This window comes from Equus przewalskii, chromosome 3 (genome assembly GCF_037783145.1).
Source record: "Equus przewalskii isolate Varuska chromosome 3, EquPr2, whole genome shotgun sequence".
In the NCBI taxonomy this organism is placed as follows: Eukaryota; Metazoa; Chordata; class Mammalia; order Perissodactyla; family Equidae; genus Equus; species Equus przewalskii.
This window is the reverse complement of record NC_091833.1, coordinates 72,187,371-72,214,864: the sequence shown is the minus strand read 5'-3', so window position 1 is coordinate 72,214,864 and position 27,494 is coordinate 72,187,371. Positions and strand designations below refer to the sequence as shown.

The window sequence follows — 27,494 nt, the reverse complement described above, 5'->3', positions numbered from 1 at the left end:
ATTTTGCTGTATAAATTTCCATACACTATAGCCTTAAACATTTTAGACGTCTATGAAGAATGCTAACAATAAGTATTTGAGAACCACATGGATAACACTATAAAAATATGACTAGATACCTAACACAAGACTTTACCAAATGAAGAGACATACCCTGTTCCCAGAATGGAAAAGTAAAGATGAAGAAAAGATGTTGATTATCAACTTAACATATACATACAGGGTCGCACAATTATAATAGAGTTAAAGTCTGACAAGATTATTTTAAATTTAATCTGAAAGTGGAAATAGATGAAAAGAAGGTTAGTGACCAGTTAGTGAGCACTCATTGTTTGCTGACTATTGCATTCATTATCTAATTTAATAGTTTAAATATATTTTTTTTTTTAAAGATTTTATTTTTTCCTTTTCCTCCCCAAATCCCCCCCGGTACATAGTTGTATATTCTTCGTTATGGGTCCTTCTAGTTGTGGTATGTGGGACGCCGCCTCAGCGTGGTTTGATGAGCAGTGTCATGTCCGCGCCCAGGATTCGAACCAACGAAACACTGGGCCGCCTGCAGTGGAGCACGCGAACTTAACCACTTGGCCACGGGGCCAGCCCCAATAGTTTAAATATTTTTAAAGAAGTAATTTTGGTACAAGAATAGTCAGACAAATCATTAGAATAGATAACCCAGAAACAGACCCTAGTATGTGTGTGTGTATATATATATTTTATTATATAACCTAATTATATAATAAAATAGATGACTCAAATATAGAGATTGATGTATTTAAAAATTTTTCCTCTAGGGGCTGGCCTGGTAGTGTAGTGGTTAAGTTTGCGCGCTCCACTTCAGTGGCCTGGGATTTGCTGGTTTGGATCCTGGGTGCAGAACTACACACCGCTCATCAGGCCATGCTCTGGTGGCATCCCACCTACAAAAAAGAGGAAGATTGGCACAGATGTTAGCTTAGCAACAATCCTCCTCAAGCAAAAAGAGGAAGATTGGCAACAGATGTTAGCTCAGGGCCAATCTTCCTCACCAAAAAAAAATTAAAAAAAATAAACCCCAAACACCCAGGTATTCCTCTGATAATTTGTTAGACATTTCTATAAAAATCCATTGACCCTCTTTTATACCATATAACTAATAAAATATAGATGGTTTAAAGATGTAAGTGTAAAAGATATAACATTTTAATGAGAGGAAAAGGTCAAAATACTACTCATCTCTGAATGGTGAAGGATTTTATAAACTTACATGTAATGATAAATATCACCAAGGCTGTACAATCACTGTGTTGAATGTCAATAGATTCAACAATTTCCCGATTGATGGATAGACCAGCTCTATTTTTTATTTACCTTAATGGTATATAAAGTAAGGTAAATAAAAGAGTTTATTTACCTAATATATTAAAGAAAAAGTCTCAGAGCAGTCTGGATACCTGGTAGACAGGGGCAATATTTTCTAGTATAAGTGGACATTCAAACTTTGAATTGAGCTTCCTTACCAAAGGATTCAGAGGTGCAAAAAATAATATGTGATTGAGTGAGAATTATGTATGCCTTCTGAAAGCTCAACTGTAATCTTCAGACTTTCTTTCTATATGTATATGTAAGTTTATATATTTGGAGTAGACCAACACGTAGCCTAATCTGGACATATTCTGCAAACCACTTCAACTGGCCACCAGTCCCCTTTAATCATTTGTGATCTTAGTGGAACAAGAACAGAGGTTGGTTTTCCAAAAGTCACAGGAAGTAATAGTAAGAAGCAGACCAGCTAAAGGATTTTACTACAGTAGACTAAGGTTAATATATACTGACTTCTGATTTTGCGTTACTTTATTTTAAAAGCCCTTGACTTCTCCCTACACAAAAGAAATCACTTGTTGTGATGATGTTGTATACATTGTCCTGATTCCTCCTCTTCAGCAGTGCTTCCCGCAGTTGCCTGGAGTGTGGCTGCTTTGGGCCGACAGCTGAATCTCTCTGCTCAGAGTTAGGTCTCTGTCCTAGGGAAGTCTTCCTGGAGTGAGTGGTCAATACTAGGGTACCCAGACCCTCTCCATTGCCTCATTGCACAGACTACACTCAATGGCCATCTTGCCTTTCAGTCTTCCTGAGAATAGGCTGAGCCTCCGTTTTTACCCTTACCACAGTTTAACCTTGCCCTCTGCTCAGCTCTGCTTCCCTCACTCCCTCTTGAGTGTTGTTCCCAAGTAGTCCTGCAAAAATGTCTTGGACCAAGTGTCTGCTTCCAAGAGAATCTGACCTAGAACACTAATCACATTTATGACAATGTTCCAAATCTTGTGGATATTGTCTCAGTTTTTGTTCATTCCTGGAACAGGAAGACAAACTATTGTTCTTTGTTGAACTCGTGGTGGTAATGTTTGAGAATCTTTGAAATGTACCTTGCTTGGTGTTTCAAATCATTCTTAGCTTCTTGTAAACCATTAACAGTGTTTTAAGGCATAAAACATGTAAGTCTAATCCTATATTTTCATCCTTCTCACTAAAATTGTCGGTATAACTATAATGAATATGATATGTCTACAATCCATTTTGAGATTTGGAGCATTTGTGTCGTGAAATCTCATGATGTACCTTCTTTAGTTAATGGAATAGGCAAGCGAGACAGCACTTATTTCACAAATGCCTGGAACAAAAATGCCAGTGTATAAAATAGCTTGGCAATTTATGGAAGATTTATTATTATTATTTTCCTGAGTTTTTAAATTTTATTGTGTAGACTGCTTAGGAAATATTCACCATAAGTTTCATATTAATTTTCCAGGAACTCAAACAGAGAGACACACATAGATTACCTTATTAGAAGTTATATACTAAATTATAAATAAATGATAAAGACCATAAGTGCTCTTGCAGTTCGGAAGTATCATAGAGTGATTGGGAAGAGAGGAGACTAGGTCAGCAGTGAAAGATGTGGAAACAGCAAAGTAACAACATTCTGAGTAAGTTCAGTTAAGATGTGGGTAGGTTGTGAAGTGTTTCTAATATTAGTCTAAAGATATTGAACTTTATTTTTTAGGCAGTATGATGTTTTAAAGGATTTAAGGGGTTGGTAGCATGTCAGGAATATATTATAGATAGAAAAGTGATATGGAAGATGGATTGGTAGAGGATGAGACTGGTGGAAGGACCCCTATTTAGGAAGCAATCTCAATAATGTAGGACAGAGGTCTACTTGATTATCATATTCTCAAATTAATTATTCATAAGTTTACAAATATGTTTATTTTTTGCATCCTTTGGATTGATTCCTGGCGGTAACTATTGACATGGACTATCTCAAATTGTTGTGTAACTGACAAACCCCTTTTAGATAGCTAGATATTGGCCTATTTAGTCACAAAATTATCATTTTGGTTTGTAATGAATAGTGTTATCAATTAAAATCAAAACAATCGCTGAGGTCCACAGATTAAATATATTGCTTTCTCCTTATCTACATTGCCTCTAAGTTTGTCACAGGAAAAAAAATAAATTGTTTTGAAAGTATTTGTACTTTACAAAGCCATGTTGGTTCTACCTAGTACCTCATGCTTGTGCAGATAATTGAAAATTGAGTTGAACTCACAGGTGTACATCAATTTATAATTTATAATTATTGTCTATTTCTTATACAAAGACATAATTTTACTTCTACCATATTGAGGAACTTCTGTTAGCCTCCCTAACTTCCTTAATTCATTTAAAAAACATTATAATAGGTAGTAGCACTAGGAATAATATTATCTAAAAGTTGCACAAGTATCTGCACACACATATTGTGTGTGTAAAGAAATATATGTAGTATATACATAATAAAGATATTTTTATATATACATATATATATATATTTTCTTGAGTTGCTTTCAAATTGCTATTGTTGTTCAGTTGTTCATTTTAATTGAATTAGTATGGGTGATCCAGGTAGCTTGTGTTTAGAAATTGAGTGAATTGTTTGGTATCTCTCCATTTATATTTCACTTGTTTTAGATTCCATGAACTTCACATTTGCTAAGAATGTTCCCTGTTTTCCATGTGGTTGATGGAAATATATGATATCACCTTTGAAACTACCATGCCTATGATTCCAAAACAAGCTTGTATCTTCCTGATTCCTAGCTGTTTCACTTAATTGTAAATAAGAGATTATTGAAAGCTATTTGACTTATGTAAGCAAAGATCCATTTTATGTTAACAGAGTTTGATTAAGAGGTAGCTAAAAAGCAAAACTTTGAAATGTAAAGTTGGCAGAACTAAAAATACAGATAAATCAAGTTGATAATGTGATATAATTTTTGGATTTATCATTGAGAAATAATTCCTGTCATACTGAATTTGTTGTTAGTGCTGTGGGCTTGATTCCAACCCCTAGTGACCTTGTGTACAGCAGAGCAGAACCCTGCCCAGTCTCTTTGCCCCATCCTCTCACCTTCCGGTGCTGTATCAGACAATGCTCCACTGCTATTCATATAGTTTTTATGGTCAGTTTTTTCCAAAGCGAGTGGTCAGTTCCTTCTTCCCAGTCTGTCTTAGTCTGGAGGCTCTGCTGAAACCTGTCCACCAAAGGTGACTCTGCTGGTATCTGAAATACTGGTGGCATAGCTTTCAGCATCACAGCAACCTGCAGCTGCTACACAATGACAACCGACAGACGGATGGTATGGTTCTCTGAATGGGGGACAACCCAGGCTGTGGTAGTGAGAACCCCAAATCTTAACAACTAGACCACCAGGGCTGACCATTATATTGAATACTGGTCAGGATTTTTATAAAGAGGTAGCAAACAATGAAGAGATATATATATATATATATTTTTTTTTTTTTTTAAAGAAAACTTTTCCATTCCATCTTTTAATACCAATGACTTTTCTTGGTTCTATTCATATGGTGAAAGATATTACCCATTAATACTATTATTGTTTTTTTAATTATTTTCTTGCCTCAGCTTTCTTGTCTTTTTTCATATTCTTATTCTTTCCTCTAGTAATATTCTTTAGGGCCATTGCTGTATTTTTAGTGGTAGATAAGAAAAAATTGCATAGATGACCTTGGTAGAAATTACTATAAAATTAGTTATTGGTGAGAAATAAGAATATTATGCAGAACTCATGAAGGAAAGATTAAAACAAAATGTAAGGTTTATTTCTGCAAATACATAAGTAGTGACTGTTGTACATGAAAACTTCTGGTTTCATATAACATGTATTTTTATTTTCATATTTATCGTAATTTTTCTCACCTTTAAAAGTTATACCAAATCAGTTTCTGCAATTTGAATATTATTTTCCCTATACTGAGCATGTTGTAGGCTCTCACTCCGTTAGGTTAATAGATTTTTTAAAATGAACAATGATAATTTTCATTATTTTGATTAATTTTAAGCTTAATGAGTGTGTGATTTAGTAATAGTATAAGGTTAACCTTTATCACACACACGACTATGGTAATATCTATATACACAACTCGTTGCTCCTACATTGATTACCTACATGATAATCTATATTTTTTTAGATGTGAATTTGTTATGCAAGCCAAATATTTAAATGATAAATTTAAAGATTTAAATTAAGTGATAAGAACTTATAAACAAAAAGCACATGCTTCCTAAACCTTCAAGACCAGCTGAAATTCAATCATTTCACTCTTTAATCTGTAAATTAGATTTGTATTTGTTTATTAATTTATTAATGTGGCTTTTTGAAATAAACTTTCCTTGAAATTCTTTGAGATTTAGGAGCTAATATTTATTTATACACATCATTTATATTATAAAATCTTGATAAATGATTTTGAGTCTCCTATTGGCCAAATATGTACCACATATATTTTACTTTAAATCCTTATAAATGATGTTTATTTGTAAATTTTTATCTTTAATTCTTTATTCCTCTGTTCCCCACTTGCAAGGCAGAAATGTTGCTAGACATAAAGCAAATATTCATGATTACAGTATTATTATCATTTTGGATATTTTTTTCTTCTCTTAGTGAGGTTAGGAGTTTAAGGCTAGGTAAAGACATAGGCTCCTTTCTCTCTTTGAATGATCATTTCTAATAAAATAGCAAAATAGAAAATGTAGATAACGTTAATGTATTTTAAAATTGATAACCTAAAACATAAATAAACGGACTTGTGTTGAGGATCATATATAAGTGATTTCTTTCCACACAGACTCTCTATGCACACCCAGTGCCAGCTGTGAATGCAGCCCGTAGGCAGTGCTGTGGGCAGGGGGGCAACTGTCAAGTTTGCTGTGACTTTCTAATGGCCTGCTATTTTCCATAGCTTCACCTAAAAACAAAGCAACACATTTTATACTATGTTTTTTCTGAACTGTCACTTACCCTTAATTTTATATACACAAGATCACACTAGCTAATATTTTCATTAGGAATACAAAGTTATTAATGCTCACAATTTTTAATAGACTATTTTAATCAACAGTTTTATGATTTGACATTAATAAAGAGTGCTTGGGAAAGTTACTTCCTGGATTTGAAATTGCTCCTCAAGATAGCAATAGCTTTCTCCTTTGCAATTTATAGATCTTCTTTTTTTGCAGGGGAAGATTCAACCTAAACTAACATCTGTTGGTAATCTTCCTCTTTTTTCCTCCCCAAAGCCCCAGTGCATGGTTGTATATCCTAGATGTAAGTCCTTGTAGTTCTTCTATGTGAACTGCCACCACAGCATGGCAACTGACAGATGGGTGGCTTGGTTCCACCACCTAGAAGCAAACCCAGGCTGCTGAAGTGGTGAGCACTGAACTTTAACCACCAGGTCATCAGGGCTGGCTCTAGATCAGCTTGGAAAAGCAGCTGACATGTAGACCTTAAACTGTTTTAAAGCTTATGGTGGTGTAAAACCCATTATTGCTAAATTTTTCTGGGGAAAAAAGTACTTGGACATGAAAAGACCTAAAACCATGCCTAGACATATTAATTTCAAGTATCGATTTACTGTGAAGAACAATGAAAATAAGATATTCTTGAAAAGGAGCTGAATATGCATGACAACACAAAGTTTGAACTAATATAATTTGTAAGAAACGTGTATAATGGAGAAGTAAAGTGTAGTGGTGAAGAGTGGATGTGGACCAGTCAGGTTTCAAATCCTGGCTCTGCCAGCTACTTGTTGAGTGACCTTGCGCAGGTCACTTATATTCTCTGTTCCTCAGTCTGTTTACATACAGATGAGGGATACTAAGAGTCTTTACTTTGTAAGGTTGTTGTGAATGTTAAATGAGTTGCCATATGGAAAGTGCTCAGCAGAGTGCTTGGCAGAAAGGAAAGCTTCTGCTAGCCTGGTTGCCTATCCTTGAATTACAGTTCTTCCTGCGGCTCTGAATAGCATGAGGTTTTAATTAAACAAGTCCTGTGACTAAGGTTCACCTTAACTTGGTGGTCTTGGAAAAGAAGTTAAGAAAATCTGTACATCTTTCAGAATACTGGTTTCATTGAAAGAAAAAAATATATCTTGAGGAAAAGTACGTGCTTTTGGTCACTGATTTTTTTCTTTTTCTTTTTTTTGCTTGAGTTGTTTTTCATTCCTACCTTTGTTCTTTTAGTTTATTTAGATAACTTTTAACATGAGACAGTTATTTTGATGTTTAAATTTACTTCAAAATACAGATTTATTTTTAAAACAATGAGAATGTATGAAATAGGATGGGTTTTTTGGGTGAAAGGAAGGATGTGTTATTATGGTGTGCTGGAGTGTGAAGAGCTTGATTTATAACCCTGGATAGTTAATATGAATAAATCATACGTTACAACAATGAGCTTTTCTGAGATTTAGAATATTTTACTTTGCATATAGTCAGAATGAATTTGGCTGAACAAGTGGTAGCTTTTTGTTTGCATACACATGTGCGTGTGTATATATATATATATATATATATATATATATTTATTTATACGCATACATATAGTCTCTAGTCTTTTGTCTATGTAGACTGATAGCCAAATACAAATACATTTTTTAATCACAGACTAGACAATTATACACATATATGATTGGATAGAATGTAAGATTTTTTTTCCTTCATCTACATGGGAGAGAAGCATCTGTCTTTGGAATTTCTCTTGTCGAGAGCTCACTCTACCAGGAAGGCGTGAATGCCTTTCACGTTGGAAATCCTTCCTCAGTAACAATGATATTACAGATTAAAGATGGGAAATTTCATTATGTGGCTGGTAATATATTTACCTGTTTGTTAAAGCAAAACCAAAACCAAAATAAAAACAAAAACTCTTAAGAAAACCACTTTATAATCTTGAACTAAGTTTTTAGTTTAAGGGGGAGGGAAGCAACTGTTTAGATTTGAAACACTTCAAAAAGGTTATTTCCTAGGTAATGATGATTCTTGAAGCAGAAAGAAGATCACGTGAAGGCTGGAGGAGTGGACAAAGCAGTGGGAAAGACATCAAAGCAGTATTATTAAAAGTGCAAAGCAAAATTAATCATAACTTGGGAATATTTTCAAAGTTGAAATGTTTTCCTGTGACATGGGTTATAGATGAGGACACTTATCACTAGAAAAAAATAAACTATGGTGAGAATACAGCTGTATCTTGAAGCTGGATGCTGAAGCTACAATATTCTAAATAATTTATTCAACAAATATACTGAGCATCAACCATGTGTCAGGCCCTGAGATTGTAGGTGTGAACAAAACAGACAGAAAACATTGTTCTCTTGGAATTTACATTTGAATGGAAGTAAGCAATTAAACAAATATTTATAAGGATAATAAATAGCATTCTTATTAATAATCCAGAACTATTCAACTTTGCTATTCTAGTCTACTGTATTTCTTCTCTTCTACTGTACTCTATGCTATTCTGTATTCTATTCCATTCCACTCCATTCTATTCTTTACTTGATTCTAAATTAAGAAATATTTCTGGATAATAGTTCTACTTTACTTAACAAAACATATTCTTTTGTATCATTGAGATATTTGAAATTGAATAAACCTATTACTTGAGAAGTAGACGTAAAGCACCTTTGATCAATAACAATGTAGAGATACAAGTTTAGTTATTCAACAAAAAAACAATTTCACATAGGTACTAAGAGTTATATCTGTTTCATTCACTTGATCTTTACTAAATTGTCTGTTGGGAATATATATTTACTAATAAAACAAACCAGATATTTGAACAAAGTATTATGAAACAAACCCTAAAGGTGCTCATGGACTTAGCTATTTAACGAGCCTTCATCCTATACCTGCTGCCTGCCCTTGCTGTGTAACTCAGGCAGAGCAAGCATAAAAGTAAAACACAGCTCCTGGGCTTTTGGCAACAAGTTACAAACAAACAAAATGGTATGTGGCTCAGATAAAACTATTTCAGGATACTTTTGAGTCTAGAAGAGGTAAATAAGAGTTTTGAAATGAGATGTATTGAGGTGGGTCTCGAAATATGCCTAAGAAGTTATCAGAAGGAGAAGGTGAGAAATGACTTTCCGTTTATTGTTTAAAATTTAGTCATGCAAATTTTATTATTATATGGTAAAATTCAGGGAGTTATAAAACTTGATTTCTAATTTTTTTCATCTTTTTCTACCAATGATTATCATTTATTCATATTTTGATTTACTTCTTTGTGGTCCTGAAAAAATATGAACTTATTTTTTTTTATGATACATAGTTTTTATGGACCAGAATACAGGTACGGTTTGTGTCATTTACTTAAATTAATATATCATGAGGTACTCTCCTTGCCCTTAATTATTTTTCAGAGTGTGATTTGGTGGCTGTTCCCATTGTTTTTAAAAAGCCAATCTTTCTTTATTAAAACACAGTGTGAAAATATATAATTGCCCAACTTAATAATAATTTTTTCCAGATGTAAAGTAGACTTATTTAGTACTTAAAAAAGTTATTTCACCAAGTTTTATTTAGTCACTCTCAAATATTTATGGGTTAGCACCTAGTAGTCATAGCGCTTACTTTAGAAAAGTATGGGAAGTTGATTATTAAACATCAAGTAATTAAAAGCATAATTTTCATTAACTCACCATCTCATACATTAAGAAAAAATTAAAGAGAAATTTAAAATTCAGAAAATTCTATCCATTAGCTTATTCTTTTCTCTGAATACAGTTTTGATAGCAGAACACTCAGCTGAAATCATGTAACAGTCATGTTCTGCAGTAGCTTGGTTTGAAAACCTCTGTTAAAATGCAAATTACATACTGTTGAATAATGGGAATTTAATCAAATTAATAGGGCTTTAATTTACATTTTTAATCCCTTCTGACTTGTTTCTCGTTCTTTGTGACTGATCAGATTCAGTATGTTATTTGAGAATGAGACCTGAATTGGCAATTAAGATTCATGTGTTCGCTTTTAAGTTCTGCTACTATATGCATGAATTTTAGGAATGTCATTTAACATCTCTTATTTTACTGACTTACAAAATAATTGGATTGCACAAGGCTGAAATTTCTTAGCTATTTTTGAAGACTTGAGTTTCTTTATAAAATTTTGTGTGTATATACGCGCACACACACACACACACACAGATTTTTGGCCCGGAGTTCTAATCTCCAAAAGTAAATAAAAAGCCATTGATTTTTTAATACCTCTTGCAAATGTAGAAGTCAGTCTTTTCGGAGGTCTTCAGGCATCCTGAAATGCCTTTTTGCCACAAGTTTGTCAGGATGCTTTGTCAATGAGTTAATATGTTTGTGCATAGTAACTATCTAAAAATAGATTGCATATGATAATATTCTTCTTTTTGTCATAATAGATAGTGTACTTTGCACTACGATTTGGACTACTGCTATTTGATTTGTATTTGTTTCTTGGGAAGTGAATATAAATAACTAGATATATCCAGAGATATAAATATTAGAGTATTAATTAATAAAATATATGATGAAACAATTGTTGAATATCTTTACTTCACCTATAATAATTCATTTTTTCCTAATTTTAAAAATCTGAGCTAAGTGAGTTACTTTGATGCTTGATTTTCAAGGAGGTTTCTAAATAAATGATAAATAAAATGTTAATAATTGGTCAGAAAAATTAATATAATTTTAGGACTAGAAATATTTCCTCCAGTGATGGTTGTTTATATATGAAATATGTACTAGATAGATGATTTATAAAACTATTTTAACATATGAACATGATCTAATAATTTTCTTGTCAACTTCCAAATAGTGATTTGTCTTAGGAGAAACAAATTTGGGAAAATAATAGGAATAGAAATAGGTAACTTCCTGAACTTTGATCTTGGATACTAATTTATTCCAACTTAAAATAAGAAAATAGGGGCTGGCTCCGTGGCCGAGTGGTTAAGTTCTCGAGCTCCACTGCGGCGGCCCAGGGTTCGGATCCTGGGCGTGGACATGGCACTGCTCACCAGGCCACGTTGAGGCGGCGTCCCACATCCCACAACTAGAAGGACCTGCAACTAAGATATACAGCTATGTACGGGGGGGTTTCAGGAGATAAAGCAGGAAAAAAAAAAAAAGATTGGCAACAGTTGTTAGCTCAGGTGCCAATCTAAAAAAAAATAAAATAAATAAAATAAAATAAGAAAATATAATGCTTTTTTGCCAGGGAACTGAATTTACTTCATGAAATTATCCAACCCAATTTTTTAGGTTACATATTTCTGACCAATATTAATTTTAAATTATATAGGAAATATATTTTAAACTATAAGGCATTTATTTATTTCCTTTTTGGAACCCTGTTATCCTAGATGTCCTCTAGATATTTTATTTTTTCAAATAGTGAAATTGCAATGTGGTTTGCATGAAACTAATATCTCAGAATTTCAATTCCCTTTATTTTTCTAGTTCCTATTTATCACATTTTCTTTTAAAGGATTTAATACAATTAATATATCACCAAATCATCAGTAAGGTACTTGTTCAAAGATGTGGATGTTTTATAATATAACTGATGGTAATATTTTTTTTAGGAGTTCTGTTGAATATTAAACACAACACCAAGATATAAAGAGTAGATTATTTTCTTTACATTCTATTAAATATTTAGAGGGGAAAAAATACGTATATTCGAATTTTCAAAATGTGTAGTCAAAGGAGAAATATTTTTATCCAGTGATTGCATTTTAAACTGTCTTTATATTTCCATTCATTTATTATTTGGTTAACAAATGTTTAATGATATCTGATTAAATACTTTTTTATGCCCTTGGTTTATATATGGCAGTAAAAAAAAAAATCTGTGCTCTCCTGGAATGTATATTTTAGCTAGAGGGACAGAAATAAACAATGCATTAGAAATAAAATAATATGTTGGGGCCGGCTTGGTGGCATAGTGGTTAAGTTCGTGTGCTCTGCTTTGGCGGCGCAGGGTTCACAGGTTTGGATCCCGGGCATGAACCTAGACACTCCTCATCAAGCCATGCTGTGGTGGCATTCCATATACAAAGTAGAGGAAGGTAGGCATGGATGTTGGCTCAGGGACCATCTTCCTCAAGCAAAAGGAGGAAGACTGGCAACAGATGTTAGCTTAGGGCCAATCAGTCTCACAAAATAAATAAATAAATAAATAATATGTCATTTATTGAAAAATGCTGCAGAGTGAGATAAGATAGAGAACCTTATATGTAGGCTATTAATAAATATGCATTTACTAAACTGAATAGTTGAATTTTATATCACCATTAAAAATGAATTTTAGTTTATCTTATTCAGCTCACATACTGCTATATATGAATTATCTTTATAAATTTGTCACATTAAATATTAAGGACACAAATTTAATCTTAAATTTTAAATCCATTCTCATTCATCAGCACTAAATTTTTAGGCACTTAAGAACCTGTAATGTTTAAAAAAATCGTTAAGAACTAAATCATTTCTTCTTTCTAATTCACCAGCACAGATCTTAGTAGTCACCATATTGAATAGATATACATAAACTCCGTAATGTAACAAATAAGACCCAAGCTGGATCAGTGATTTACCTCAAGAGTTCAACCAGTGCCAGCTCCATGTCTCTTAGTTGGTGTGAGTCAGCTCACAAGTGCATCCTTTATTTTCTGTTATTCATCTGCTCGGAGAGGCTGCCTTTATCTAATTAAAAAAAAATAGTAATTAAAAAATCAAACAGAAACATCATAAATGCATAAGCATGTATTATTAACTGTGCAAATATACTAAAAATATAATATTTATACATGTAATTAAAGAACTTTTTGTTATAAAATTTATACTCGACCTTTCATTTTAATAACCCTTTTAGGAACCTGTCTGTCTCTATTGAATGCATAAATGGAGACAGGAAGAACTATGATATCATTGTGTGTTTCCAATTTGGGCTGAACTTAAAAATACGTATAGTAAATTGTTTTCTACACATTGTCTACATATTGTGATTTCAAGGGTGCCAGAATGCCCCAGCATCCACTAACTGCTTACTTTGCTGATGAGTGAAATCTCCAATAAGATCAATTCTTGCCTTTTGTTAAAATGCAGATGTTGCTGGGAAGAATAATGACTTGAGCCCTAGCAGAGCTTTAGGTAAAGACGTTTATCACATTATTTCTTAAGTAAGGTGGATAACAAGAAGTGAGAGTTTGAGAAGAGGGGGCCTCTGAAGGGAAAAGGAAGTATTAGTGTGGAGGCAGTAGCTCCAAAATAGAGGAGTCTGGGCAGTAGTCTTCTGGATGCTTCGGGCTTGGTTTGGTCTCTTTCACTGAATCAGTAGAAAAACATGTTATGTACTAAAGCATAATTAGCAAAGGATATGATGACTTGTTAGTGTTATTGTCCTTTGGTAAGCAATTCCTTAAATGTCACTTAACAGGGGAAGTAATAGAGTTGAATATTTTAGAAAAATAAAAAACGAGAAAGAGAAGATATAAAGTTATGTAGAGAGTGTTGTTTTAGACTTGGCCGAGTATAATGGGCCAATCAGCCTAGCCAGGTGTCACGGTGTTAGCCAGGATAAAAAGCCATTGTTCAGCAAGTATAATGGTTGTACAGTACCTGCCTCTTGGCATAAGATAGAGCCAAAGCTAAAACAGCCCAATTCGTACACCAAAGAGAGTAAAGATTAATCACATTTGGGCCTAATCAGAGCTGTTTCACTGGCCCACTGCTCAGATGTTTGCTTTTTCCTACCTCCTGGGTGTTTGATACAAAAATGTAAGCCTCAGTTATGGAGCTAATATTCTTCCAAAGGTAAAATAATTTTAAAGTAAAGTGAACGTAGAAAGGAAATGACAAAAGGAGCAGACATAGCCCCTCTTAATTTTCCATGTTCCTCGGTATAGTTCAAGGGGAGAGGGAAAGTTTGTAAATAATGATCTGTCATACTCAGGACATACTTATACTAAAAAAGTATATGATGTTCATCTGAAATTAAAATTTCACTTAGCATCCTGCATTTTTTTGAGGAAGATTAGCCCTGAGCTAACATCTGTTGCCAATCCTTCTCTTTTGGCTGAGGAAAATTGTCCCTGAGCTAACAGCTGTGCCCATCTTCTTCTATTTTATATGTGGGATGCCTGCCACACTGTGACTCGATAAGTGGTGCATAGGTCCTTGCCCAGGGTCCAAACTGGTGAATCCTGGGCTGCCAGAGCAGAGTGTGTGAACTTAACCATTACGCCACCAGGCTGTCCTCCTGCATCCTGCACTTTTAACTTTAATATGGCCATCCTAATTTAGGGGCAGAACACTCAAGAACTTCATCAGTGGCACTTTAAAAAGAAAAATGATAGGAACATAATAAATGCAATAAATATGGTGCTTTACCTTGAAAAAGACTTCAGCTTTGTTGTGGAAGTGGGTGTCAGCTTGTGAGTTATTATAAGGAAGGAGTGGGTATGAGGGTTATCTGAAATCGGATGGCAAGTTCCAACACAGATGTGGATGGGCATGACTCATAACATACACAGTAAACTGAAGTCACTAGTAGACATTTGAAAGTATGTTTGTGCACGTTGGATATTCCTCTGTAGCTTAGTTCAGCTGAGTGCAGCCATTTTCTTAAAGGGCCAGAGATGGTCTGTTCCCATGACTCAGCTCCACCTTTGAAGCATGAAAGCAATCATAGACAATACATAGAAGAATGGGCATGGCTGTCTTCCAGTAAAGCTTTATTTACAAAAACAGACCATCTGCCGGCTTTGCATACATTTGCAGACCCATGACTTAGTGTTTCTTGACTACAAAATCTCACATAAGCAAATGCAAAAGTTGCATTTTGCTTAGTTTCCCAAACACATCAATTGCATTGGAACAAAGTTGTGTTTTCAAAACAAGTCTTATAATTTATTCTTAAATTTAGCATGTTACGATAAGGAGTGCATGGACAAATAGCAAGAGGTTGAAACTTAAATAAGGAGTCATTAATGCCTGTCCTGGGAAAATAAATATGCAAAGTTGTTAGTTGGGACATGCTAAATCAGGTTTACTCTCTCTGCCAAGATGTTTTTATATTTTCGTTTCTTAAATTTAATTTTTTACATTTAACCTTTTGTTTGCACTGTTTATATTTTAGAACATCCATTTACTCTAGAAATCTCTCTAGTGCTTTTTGCATTTAGTTTAGACTTTTGGAAAACATTTTAACTAAAATTCTAAAATCAGAGCATTTAAAATATATTTCTATTACTTTAAAATAACATTAATACTGAAATTATTCAAGTCTATATTATATAATACATATTTTAATATTAGGACCAGGAATATGCATTGCATGTAACTGATGTGGAAGGTATTCTTCTTTCTTGAGCACTTGATTTAAAGTTGCTTTTTTAGATAGAGCATTTATTAATTATATGTTTCCTAGAAAATTTATCACGGTTGAAGCATATAAATATGTTCTGTACTTTCTACCTTCTCTAATGCAGGCAATCAGTTTATATTTATGGTATACATAATTGGTGAATGCTTCAGGCAGTACAATAGGCATATTAGTCTACAGAGCAATACAACTATTCCTCTGACATCCATATCTTCTGAAGCTCAAGCTGAACCATAAGGCTTTGGGGTATCCTTCAGAAATGTCCTTTATAAATTGTTGTGGTCAACTGATCCTCAACAGTGGGATCCTGATGTCAGTGTATGCTTTGGAAAAATACATTTAAATAAATTTTAAATTATTATTATTATTTTAGAAGCCTCAAGTAGATAATAAAAAAGCTTAGTTAATGCTACATTTTAAAGTATTTTGTATATCAATAAAGTATCTGCAAATATATTTACTTTATTAACATATACATATGCAAATTAAAAAATACAGGAATTTGCCAAGACTTCAAATATATTTCATGTAATGTTAAATATTTTTCCAATTATAAGTTAATATAGCATTCCAGAGGAAGATGGGAAAGATTTTATGAAATAATTTTGAGAAGTTTTGAAATAATCTAAATACAACCTATAAATAGCCACATTTTTGTCATAAACAGATTTCTCAGCTCTAGCACAACACATAGAATTATGTTTAAATATAATTGAAATATAATTGGAGGGACATTTGGTTTTCAATTACATAAATAATCTAGATGAATTTATATTGTACTTTATTGAAAGAAAAATATTAAACTTTTTACCTATATTTCTTGTAATTTTAAAATTAATGTTCAGAAACATCCAATAATTACTTGAATATTATTTCTAACTTCCAAATGATTTTGCCAAAATTTGTTTTTTCTACTGGTAAGTTTGTCCAACATGCTTGTGGAAAATAAAACTGTACTTTGTTTTGGATTCTTAGGCTGCCTCTTGAATGGTAAAATAATATACATAAATTTTATATGGGATACATATTTTTGTTATATCATCACAAGACAATAAAAATAAACCAACTTATTTTTAATGTGAAACTTGAAAAGATTTTAATGTTGAAAATAACATTTAAAATAATTTCCACTAACTGATCACTTTCAATTTTATTTCTAGATTATCTCATCCATTAACTAGTGTCAGCAAACAAAGCCTTGAGAAGTTTCTCACCTCTAAAATGACTGTAAAATGTATTTCAACTTGCCATATTATTTTCTTATTTGAAAGGTAGTTTTAAAAAAGCCCTAAACATTTTGTGTCATTAGTATTTGACATGGGTGTCAGGAATAAAATGTCCACTAGATAATTCCATTGTAGAAATTATAGTTGGTCTTGTTGGTGGAACAGGGAGCATAAATCAGATTATGCATGAGTGTGTTTTACATGGCCTTATTTATGCCATTAAATTGCCAAGAGTGGACTCAGTACTATTTAGAGAATTAAATATCCTCAGGAGACTGTAAGTTTTGTAAGATCAGAGGCTTTGCCCACTTTGTTCCCTGCTGTGTCTCCAGACTTGGAATTTGGAATGCCTGGTAGAAAGTAGTCACTGAATAAGTATTTGTTGAATGAATGATGTCTTCCTGTGTTATTAAACCAATAAAAGTTTGACTAAACCAGTAATAATTTGGGAAAACTTATTATTTAAGAATTTAGGGGCTGGCCCTGTGGGCTAGTGGTTAAGTTTGTGCGCTCTGCTTTGGTGGCCCAGGGTTTTGCCAGTTCGGATCCTGGGTGCGGACATGGTACGGCTCATCAAGCTGTGCTGAGGTGATGTCCCACATGCCACAACTAGGAGGACCCACATCTAAAAATACACAACTGTGTGCTGGGGGATTTTGGGGATAAAAAGGAAAAAAATTAAAAAATCTTAAAAAAAAAATTTCAAAAATGAATTTAAAATCGAACAGATCCCAACTTGAATGTCAGCTTTGGTGATTTTAGATAAGCTCCTTGTCTCTTTTTGATTTTGAGTGGCCACATTAAAAAACGTAGATGACAATACCTAAATTATAAAACTGTTGTAAAGACTGAATGAAAAAAAATGTGTTTAAGGCACTTAGCACACTGCGCAAAAACTAGAAACCACACATTTTAAAAGTAAGATTTTTAAAACTATATGTATGAGTTGATTTATTCATCAACCTTGTGATAATTACCTGCTGTACCAATCTTTGGTTTAGGTCCTGGGCATGTAGAAATGAATAAGACACGGCCTGGAGGAATTCAAAGACAAGAGATAAGCACAAGGAACAGTTACATAAATAAATAATTGCAGTGCAGTTACACATTGCTTAATGACAGGAGTGCATTCTGAAAAATGCATTGTTAGGTGATTTCGTCCTCGTGCGAACGAACTTCTGTTTTTGTGTGGCCAAACACTTGTTTTCCAAGTGTTTGCTCCATTTCACCTACCTGTGAATTACCTCCCTTTCTTGTGAAGTTCCTGACTCTCCCCCAACATCTTCATTTGTCTTTAGTTGAGGACAATATTTAAGGTGAGGGCCGTTTTGTTGAGTTACTCCGTTTTCCGGGGTTTATCCCACGTATACATAATTTAAGTTTTGTTTGTTTTTTCTCCTGTTTATCTGTATCATGTCAATTTAATTCTTAGACCAGCTAAAAGAACCTAGAAGGGTAGGGGAAAATTTCTTCCTCCTTTATACTACTTACATAAACCTAGATGGTATAGTCTACGAGATGCCTAAAATATGTGGTACTAATCTTATGGGACCACCATTGTATATGTGCTCCAAAATGTCATTATGTGGCACATGATGGTACTAAATTTTTAATGCCCATAATAGAGCTATGCACATTAAAATGGTAATGGAGAAAAGCATTTTATCTTAGATATGTTTTGTTCCAATCTCTTTCACCTATCAGTGAAGCTTGATAACTGCCTGAAGCACTTGAGAATATTACTGTTACATTTGACTTCCATGCTCTATTCTTGAAATTATTTTTATGGTATTGTGGACCATACATTGAAAGAATTCTAGTGCTTAACATATGTTTAGCTGAAGAAATCCAGTGTCTGCTACTCTATAAATAGCTGTTGAATGAATGAACAAATGAATGAGAAGTTTGATTACATTTCAGGTATGGACACATAAATAAATGAATAAATAAATGAAATGAAGATTGATGTAGTTGAGGAATAACTTCTTTAAAAAATGTGGCAAAGAAAGGCACCTCATTTGAAATTGAAAAACTCTGGAGTAGAAGTGATTTGTAGTGTCGTTGTCACAGTTTGTGTGAATAGAGCTAAATCACCTCCTAATGATTTAACACTTCATTTTGCCATTTGTAGATCTTGCTTTCCTTCAACAACTTCCATTTTTTATTTAAAAAAATCTTTGATGATTAATTCTCATTTTCTCTCATGTATATTTTTGATTTTTGAAACAATGAAAATATTTATGAATCCACACATACATTCTCTTTTTTATTCGTGACTGTGGCTGCATGTCTGTCTGTTTTTCTCTGTCTTTTTAATCACTGAATTGATATCTATGCTAGGGAAAAATATTGTAATCATTGCATAAAATTGTGTTGTACTTACCTAATGTGTTTGTCACACCTTTGGCCTCTATCAAAGGGAGGAAAGAGTAGAACTTGGTTAAGGCAAATATGCCATGATATCTCAGCTAATAGATTGAAAGGAACATGGAGAAGAACACAGGTATCCAGAGAAAAGAATGTGTATTTTTCTGTGTGTGTTGGGGTGGGTGGATTGGAGAAAAGACAGGATGTTACCTTAGATGTGATTTACCAAGCGTTAGTCAGTAAATTAGTGTGAGGCAAATGCTCGAATTTGAAACTTTGGAATAATTTAGCTGGTCAAAATGCCTCTTTTATAAGAGGAAGCTAGAGCTTTGGAAACAAAAAACCTCTTATGGTGCTATCTAAAGCATGCACGATTGATGTCATTTTGTCCTCTAAACTCTAACAGTCAATAATCACTTACTTCAATATGCTTCCTAAATGTAATGTAAAAAGTAAAGAGAGGATCTGACTTCTTTGATAGAACAAACTGTGTGATTCTTGAAATAATCACGGTGAGGAGTACAAATATTCCTTAAATTTAAAAAAAGATATGAGCACCTTCTGGAATATTCAGTGTTAACCTACAAGCTCTTATTTTACTCAAGCGAATGTTCTCTGAGTATATTCAAGTTTAGGGAAAAATTATACTGAACATTTATATGAGTGGGTCAGTCTCCTAAGTAAAACTATGAAGTACGTTTTTAAAACCAACTATCTCCCATATTTACAGAAATATACCTCTTATTTATTTCCTTTTTATATGGCGGTTGATCTATAATTCTTTTAACTAGTTTACAAGCCTTGATGGTGCTGTCTGGATGTGAAAAATTTGAGTCTTAAATTATAGCTCTGAGAACTTGCTAATGTATCTTTGGAAATGCTTATTTCTGAGACATTTGATTTCCTTTTTTAGATGTTCAGTATTTATACAACCCAAATAGGACAAAAAGTAAAATAAAGTTAAAACCTTATTGTTGAAGAATAGTAACCACTTGAATTTTGGTGCTTCTATTAAATATTGGGTGTGATGGAAACATTTCTAAGTAATTCCTTATTAGAGCAAACGGATTTAGAGGTTTTAGTGGAACTCAGTTTCCTTCTTAGCAAACTAATTGACTGACAATCACATTGATTTTTTTCCCTCATTAATGATTTTTTCATTAATATTTGATATTTCACCTTCTTCTAAATATTTTAACAGTTTCATTATCATTCTGTATGAGCTTCAAAATATTTCCAGATTTTTTTTTTGGAGAATGATTAGCCCTTACCTAATATCCGTTGTCAATCCTCCTCTTTTAGCTGAGGAAGATTGGCCTTAAGCTAACATCTGTGCCCATCTTCCTCTCTTTTATATGTCGGACACCTGCCACAGCCTGGCTTGATAAGTGCTACTAGGTCCGCACCTGGGATTGGAACTGGCGAATCCCAGGCTACCGAAGTGGCATGTGTGAACTTAACCGGTACACCACCTGGCCAGCCTCAAATATTTCCAGCTTTTAATGATGATTGATTTATGACCTGAGGAAACTTTAAAATGACTGCATTGAATATTGATGGAAAACTCCTAACTATTTCAAATTGTCTTTTTTCTTTGAACATCTATTGCTGTCCTCATAAAATATTGCTTTGTAAAAAGTCCACATACAATAGTTCTATGCAATGTATAATGCACAGTAATTTAGGATTAAGTAATTTAGCATATGTGAACTTACATTCTGACACATTCATACACATATTGCTTTCTTTTACTTGTGTGCTGGAGAATCAATAAATAGCCAGGCTCTAACACGCTTTCCCCTGTAGTCTTTATAGTTATAAAAATCACTTTAGGCTAACAGCTCTCTAAATCATTCCAGCATATATTGCAACAGGTGCTGCAAAGAAATTAAACATAAAAGGAAATAAAACAAAGTAAAAACCTCATTGTTGGAAAACAGTTACCACTGGCGTAATTTCTTCCATTCCTTCTCCTGAACCCCCACCCATATAGTTGCCACCATCTCTTAAGCAATAGTCAGGTAACTTTTTGTGAAACCGTGTCTGTGTTTTACTGCCAGCCATATAAATACTTGGTAGCTCAGCTTTAGCCGTGTTTTCCTGACTTTGTGGCTTTGCTGAATCATTATGAGGTGCAGCTGGAATAGCAATGCTAGATGGCTAGAGAGGGATCTCTTTTTTTTTCAACAAGTCTGCTTGTGTCAGATCACCCTCAAAGGAACCATTTTTCTCTAAAAGTCTTTTTCAGGATGTCCTAAATATTCTTTTGTATAGAGGACGATTAGAGTTTAGATAAGATTTTACTTTATCAAAACCCTAACCTCAACTGAGTTAAAAATTCTTTCTCTTTGTCCAAAATAATGGTGACTTATGCATCTGCAGGTTGCAAATAGTGGGGAGAACTGAGACTCTTGCAATAGAGGCTGGAAATAGGATTAGGATAATTATTCACAATTGTGAGGAGTCATTGTTTCTTGTTTAATGGACTTTATAATAAAGGCTCTGTTACAGTGGCTGGCATAACGAGAATGAATGGCAGACTGAACCAGGGAAAAAAGGGCACCTAACTTCTCTACTTGAGTCATTGACTATCAACACCACCACCCTTTTGTACGGACAGAGCTCCGCATTTCTCAGGTAAAATGAAAGATAAAAGTAACACAGGTCACTAAAGTATATTAAAAAGTTGTAATTAAACTCTTCCTACTTCTTTGTGTCCCTTGAGCTAGACTCAGAGTTCTGGACTGTCCGTTCTACTTGGTTGGGTTTTGTCATATAACTCTGTCCTAATTCCAGAGAGTGTTAGAGTATTGGAATTTTCTCTGTTCTTAATGGGAGATCCAGCTACCATCACGCCTAAGTGATTCCACTCAGCCCTCAGATCTTAGAAGGGCAGTATTGCCTTGTGATTTAGAGTTCAGGCTCTAGAAGCAGCCTGCCTAGTTTGAATCTCTTTTTTTGCCACTGTGTGTCTTGTGAACAGTGATGTCTTCTTGGGAAATTATTTAATTGTTCTGTACCTCAGTATCTTCATCGTAAAAGATGTGATAATAATAGTGTGTAAGTTAAAGAATTAGCATGAGGATTAAACAAATTAACCTTTGCCAAGTGTCTTGAATGGAGCTGAGCACACAGTAGGTGTTGCGTACCGGGAAGACTTTCCTGAGTAAACACCTCTGTTTATAAGCTCTCACAGCCCATAGATTTCTCTTTAGAAGCCTTGGTCAGTGTGGCAGTTTCAACTTTGTGTGTGTGTGTGTGTGTCTGTATGCACACGTGTGCACTTCAAGTCTGTCATTTCATTTGAAGCCTATGCTCTCAGACATTTCAAATCCAGTTTTATATTAAAACTTGCTTTTTTGTCGTCCTAGTACTATTTTATCCCCTGAAGAATATTCTTAGTCACTCTTTTGAGGTTGATGTGGTAAGAAAAAATGATAAATAGGTTTGGCCATATGAATCTTCTAAGTTCTAAATGTTATCCATTTCCAAGACATTTGTAGTTTACAGCGTGAGAATATTGAACAAAATACAAGTGCCAAGAGAATATGTCATTTGGGAATTCATTTGGGGTATAGTTATGGATGATTGGTTTGAGAAGTCCAAGGGCCCTAACTAAGTATGCCTAGGAAGGAAAAGAAGAGAGTATAGTTTTATCATGATTATACCCCAATAAGAATTAATTTCATTGTGTCTCATTTGTTAAAACAAAACAAAACAATAGTCTAAAACAATGGGTATGCTTTCTACCAGCTGGATGCTTTATTTTTCATTATTGATTATATACACTGACTAGGTAAGGGTAATTTAAAGTCAACTTCTTCCTTCTAATTACTTTGTTTTTCACACTTTTAGACAGTAATTCATAGTAAGATTCAAGACAGCTGAGAGGAAAGTCTTCTTTTCATATAATCAGAAAAACTGATTTTTGAAAGCGGCTAGGGAGAAAAATCTTGATTCCAAGTACCTTCTGAGGCAGAATTCACTTTAAGAAAGAGAATATGTTCAATTTTGGGATCTGGAAGTTATCTTAAAAGTATCTGGAATCCCATAGCACTGTATTAAAACACTTAAGTAGTAATTGAAACTAACAGTAAAAACCAATAAAACAGGGTAGTTCTTATCTGATTTACAGAAGCATTTAGGTAACAATGATTTATTGGATTTGCAGAAGTGGTAAATATAGGCATTACTGAACAGAGTTTTGGATAATTCTGAACATTTTTGTAAGATTTTGATTCCTATTCTAAGGTCTCAAATGTCATGATCACAAATGGTAGAAGGAAATCACTAGATATATTTGAGAAACAGTAAACCAGTTAGCACAAAGTGGTAGATTGTGGTTGGCTTTGAGTACTAGATTTAGTGTTTTTAATGTATCCTTGGTCGGCTATTATGTTTAAGACATTGCTTATGAGACATTGATGAATAGAAAAACATGGTCCATGTGATGATGTTGGAAAGATGAAGGAGGAGAAAAATACAAAATGCTTTGGGGTGGAGAATACTTGAACTATTACAGTAGTCTCAAGATTAGATGTTGTATTAGTTATCTTTGCTTGAGTGCTATTTGGCTGAGTGCTTCTGGCTCTGTGTCTCTGATGAGGTTACAGTCAAATTGTTGGCCAGGGCTGCAGTCTCACCTTATGGTTCAACTGAAGGAGAAGCCACATGCGAGCTTACTCATGTGGGCCTCTCTACAGTGCTACATCATGACATGGTAGCTTAATTCCTCCAGAATGAGCCAAACAAAATAGAGAGTGCCTAAGATGGAAGCTACACTGTTTTTATTATCTAATCTTGGAAGTGATAGTCTATCACTTCTGTCATTTTCTCTTTGTTAGAAGTGAGTCAGTAAGTCCAGTCTAGCCTCAAAGGGGATGGATTACACAGGGTGTGGCTACCTGCAGGCAAGAATCGTTAAGGTTCATTTTAAGACTGCCTACCACAGATATTAAAGCCTGAGATGTAGGTTTGGGAGAAGTAGAAAGAAAGACCTATATTAAGGAAGGTATTGATAGTCTTTGGAGAGATAGCTCTAAATTTTAACCATGGCTTTGTGTCTGACTCAAGATATGACCTTGAGCGAACTTATCTTCTTTAGGCCATAGATTTCCCATTTGTAAAGTGAAGTGTTGGACTCAGTTATACCTAAGGTTTCTTTATTATTTGGCATTACTTCCTTTTAGCCCTTGTATCTGATTGAATTTTAGGAGCCAAGGAATCTGATTAGGTATGAGGATCATCAGTGCTACAGATAAATTAAGTAGATTGAAAACCATGAAGAGGCCATTGGATTTGACAATTATAATAAGGCCATTAGGGAATTTTTTGAGAGAGTTTTCAGTGAGTGAAGGAGACAGAACCTGGGCTGGAAGTAATTAGAGATTGAAGTGGCCGTGAGGTAATGGAGCCAACATTTATTGGTTGCTAAGGTGAGAATTTTGGCAGTGAAAGGAAAAAGACACCTATTTGTATGTGTTTGAGTGTGTCTTTTTTTTTTTAAGAGAGACTTTCATATGTTTCTGAGAAAGAAAGAGACCAGGGGTAAAAAGGAGCCTCAGTCTTACTCACCTTTGTATCCTGGGGACTTTGTACAGTGCCTGGAGCCGAGCAAACACAGGGCTGGCGCGGGGGTGGTAAAGGCATCAAAGCATCTATTCTTTCTCCTATCAATGAAGGCAGGGGATATACCATTAAGAGCAGGCTCTAGATTGAGGCCGCGGGCACTGATCCTGGCTCCAGCACTTCTTAGATGGTGACATGTATTTGAGCAAGTTCATTGAAGTTTTTGTGGCTCAGCTTTTCCATGTGTAAAATGGGTGTAATTTCAGACTGTGCAAGAAATAAATGAGGAAAAAAACAAAGACAAACTCAAAACATATATAGTGTTTATAACAGAGCATAAGATATGCTAAGAACTTAGCACATATTAACCCTTATTATTAACTAGTTTTATTTAGGAAAGAAGATTTTCAGGCGTTTTCTCTTTGACTTAACCAAGTGTGATTTCTCTATTATCTGGAACTTTAATCGTTGGCTTGTTTTATTAAAATTTAGTAAAGCAGAAATTTATTGACCTTGTATTGGATGCCAAGCCTTGTGCTAGTTGATGGGAACATAAAAATGAATAAAATATGACCTTGTCCTTTCAGGCCTTATTGTCCAGGAGGAGATATACATGTGTGAACAAATGAGAGTAATAAAGTATTCTTGACCCTGTGATAGAGTTGTGAATAGGCATTTTGAGGAATTGTCAGGACAACCTTTGCAGGGGAAAAATTCATGAATATTATAGAAGCAGGGCTTATTTTGTGATGGGAAGAGATTAACAAATAGATTAGCAATATAGGTAATTAGGGAGCTCATGCTTGAGTTTCTTCTTTTGCAATTCAGCCAGCAGACAGAGCATTTTAGATGAGTAAGCTTTGGTGTATGTTAAGAACATAAAACAATTTGTGCAAAATCTTTCTGAAATATTGAGAACGTAGTCTTGGTATCTAGGTACCAGCGTCTTATGTGAATAACTTCTAAATGGGGAAAACAAAGAATGTGAAGAAGATCCTACCTCCTTTTGTGAACGAAAGTGAGAGAAATCATTTTGGGTCTTTTCTGTGGGACACTTTAATCTGCCTCCCGACCAAGTGAAGTTCTAAAAGTTAAGTACATGTTACAAACAAACAAGTCTCACTGAGGATTATGATAAATAGCACGTTAGGACACTGAGATAGTTTCTTTATTTACATTATTTGATGAATACAAGGTTTTATAGAATATTATTAGTTGCTAAGTTCATGAAACCAAACTGATGTCATCATTGTCCTAAAGTATTGATATATTTTTTTTAATTAGAACATGTTAAAATATTCATTTGTCTAACAGGAAGAAACAGTGAGAACACTTGAAGTAGCAAAATAAGCAAAAAATGAGAAATGTCCTCATTGTGTTCCTTTCATAATTTTTTTCACCCTAAACAGGAATGAGTATGTTAACTTCATTAGTGCCATGATGAATTTTATTAACAGGAAAAGACCTATCTATCTCAAAACTTTAGCACTAAGGAATACCATCTCTTTAGTATCTAAAGCATAAATATTTTTAACTCGAGTGCTATTATATTTCACCTATTTATCCAAATGTAGTGTATCTCCTCCAAAGATAAATCATTTTCCTCCACAAGATTTTGAAGTTGCTGGTTAAATTAATATAAATTACTGTCCAACTCTCATTAAATCACTGTTGCCCCATTGTATAAAGTTCCGCTTTTAATTTAAAGTGATTAATCTCTCACCAAAGAATGTGTGCACTTCATAACAATCAATTAAACTACTTTAGGCTAATCTAACAAACTATTTTAGAATGTGGAGGGAAATGTGAAATAAATGTCTTCCCACTGTCTCTAACTGAACATTCTGATCAGAGTTTTCATAAGCTAGGAAATTTCCTAATGTTTCTTTGTTTGTCATTGGTTTGTTGTATAGTAGTGTTTATTGCATGTCACATGTCTTAGGGTCCCTTAATTCTCTGCGTAAAAAATAATAGTATTTGTTTGAATCATGACATTTTAAGCCTATTTTATCAGAACCTGAAGGGAATGAAGTAAGTTGGGATACTATTAACAAAACTACTGTATCACCTCAGTTGAGGGAGAAGGAAAATACTCCATTCTGGTTGAATTCAGAGCTCATTTCTGAAAGTGACAAAGATTTATAGTTTCTTGTCTGTCAGTCTCACTTAGTACCCTTGGTACTACATCTTTCTTGAAGGACATAAGAATGGTTAGTGCTAATAGCAAGATATTTCCTATAAAGGTGTATCTTAAAGGTGGATTCGAGAAATGTTAGAAAAGCCGTTCTGATTTTTTGAAATAGTAATGAATTATGACTACTAAGTGTAGGTCTTGATTAATATTCGTAAAACATATCTTACGTTTTCTTTGTTTTGTCAAAATACCTGCCAAGATCTTGTGTTAACTGCAACGACTATACAGGTTCCTCAGGAGCCTTAATAATATTCCAGGGATTTAAACTTCAATTTTAGAATAGTAAATCAGTAATAAACGAGACTTCTAAATTCTGTTACCTTGGAAGATTGATAAACTGTGTGTATTTTGTGTTGAATTGGACGATGTCTATAGATTTCACGGT

General features: G+C 33.9%; 1 protein-coding gene across 50 annotated transcripts in view; it reads left to right on the top strand.

The window, feature by feature from the left end:
• Window positions 1–27,494, top strand: part of ADGRL3 (adhesion G protein-coupled receptor L3) — an 801,248-nt gene that overhangs the window by 232,434 nt on the left and 541,320 nt on the right. For 4 of the 50 annotated variants that reach the window (XM_070612857.1, XM_070612846.1, XM_070612823.1 and 1 more), the window contains exon 3: window positions 21,859–21,984. The exons of the other annotated variants lie outside the window; for them this stretch is intronic. The gene's annotated coding sequence lies outside the window, so the exon portion shown is untranslated. The remainder of the gene's footprint in view (window positions 1–21,858; window positions 21,985–27,494) is intronic. 50 annotated transcript variants of the gene reach the window in all.